The sequence below is a fragment of the Vitis vinifera genome, chromosome 19 (genome assembly GCF_030704535.1).
Source record: "Vitis vinifera cultivar Pinot Noir 40024 chromosome 19, ASM3070453v1".
Lineage (NCBI taxonomy): Eukaryota > Viridiplantae > Streptophyta > Magnoliopsida > Vitales > Vitaceae > Vitis > Vitis vinifera.
The window spans coordinates 21,549,141-21,551,204 of NC_081823.1; positions in this window are offsets into that span (position 1 = coordinate 21,549,141).

Consider the following 2,064-nt stretch of genomic DNA (forward strand, 5'->3'; position numbering starts at 1 on the left):
TCTCATAACCGTGGATGATCATGTAAACCAGTGGGGATCTATAAATCTCGATCAAGATGGGGAATGTGCCCCAATGTGGCATCGAGAATGCAATACATCGAAAAATCAGATGAGCCCAGGTCATCCATGCCTGGCTAGATGGCTCTCGATAGGCTCCACTAAGGAATCATCGTGAGGATAGCGAATATATCATCATCTCTGCATACATCTCGCCAAATAAGGATAAGCACGCGACTCCCTCATGATCTGTAAATCTCATCTGAATCGAAATATGTCCCTGTATGGCATCGAAATGTATGATAGGTCGGAGATCAGATAGCATGGAATCATCTATCCTCGAACATGTGACCTCTGCGAGGATCCATAAAGATCCTCCGAAACGGAATATGCCCCAGTATGGCATCAGGTGCGCGACAGGTCCGAAGAACAACTGTCATGAAAACATCCATCATCGCACATGTGACCTCCATGAAAGTCCGTAAATCTCATCCGAAACGAAAAATATGCCCCAGTATGGGCATCGGATGCACGACAGGTCAGAAATCAAGCGACAAGAAATCATCTGTCATCGAACATGTAACAATGGTCGTCCGAATCCATAACTGAATCATGCACACATATCCAAAATGTACCTCCCAGATGGAGAGGCATGATGGCATCCAAGTGTCGAGAAGTGTGGACCTGGCTGGATGGATCTCAGAGGCTCCGTAAGGTAACGATCATGTCCACGTCTGAGTGAGCATCCAGTAAGTGATAATGATCGTGCAGATCTGTGAGGATCCATAAACCTCCAAATGAAATGGGATATGCCGCAGTGTGGCACCAGAGGTACGATAGGTCAAAGAAAATCAGGTGACACCAAGTCGATCATCGTCAAACTCACGATCCCGGTAATCCGAACACAACTGAATCAGTCCTACACATCAAAGAGGCGACTCCCAGAAGAAGAAGTATGACGATAGCTAAATGTCAACCATATCTCAATCACCTGCCTAATGTAGAGGCTGTCAAAGACGACGTCTGATCCCACGGCCTCAGGGTGGTCTTTAAGACACGGGACGTAACGTAGGCCAAGGTGATAGGGTGATAGAAATGAAAGGAAACTAGGCTCAAATACCCAATGATCAAAACTCATGTCCTCATATATGAAATGCAACATGTATAGTGAACCCCATGAGCCATGGACCTGAGGATGCCTAACGTGAATATGATATCGATAAGGAGACAAATGAAGCAAAATGAACTGATAGTGATATGTGTAATGATGATGCGAAGTGAGCATCGAACCCGAGATGGGTCGCTGTAAGGAGAGAATAAGACGTGAAGGGAATGAGATGAATCACAAGCAACGATAAAAATGATAGCGAAACAATGAATATTGTGAAGAAATGTGGTGATCGACTCAGATCAAACATGAAGCGAAGTCACATCAATAATGAATGTAATGATGGAAAGGACGGAAAGGACAATGACTCAGAGTCCTTAGGAGAAGGTCACTCATCTCTCTCACAAATAGGTATGACGAAGCAATACAAATAACATGGAATCTCAGAGAGCTCACATACGAACTCCCAATAACAAACATACTCGATAAAAATGACCCCAAACATCTATATACATACTCAATGATCAAGAACACTATGCACATACATACATGCGCTTATTATTTTTCTTTTCTTTCCTTTTTTTTTTCTATTTTTTTTTCTTTTCTATATGATTTTTTTTATGTTTTTTTTTTTTTTTTTTTTTTTTTTTTTTTTACATATATACAAATACGCGTACCCTGAACATGAACAAATGAACCCCAAAGATGATATCAATAACAAATGGACACACTCCCAAGTACTAAGGTAACAAACAAACTCTCTCTGACGAGATGACCTTCTCAAACTAAGGATTTCTAAACCAGTGTCCGCGAGATAGATGATGGAAATGATGTGACTATCCTCCATGTGATGAACTGAAGGGGATCACCACTCAGGGTAAAGAGAAATATGAAACAAACAAGTAGTAAATAGGATAAGGAAGAAGAGACAAGGAACACAACCAATGAGATGAGATGAA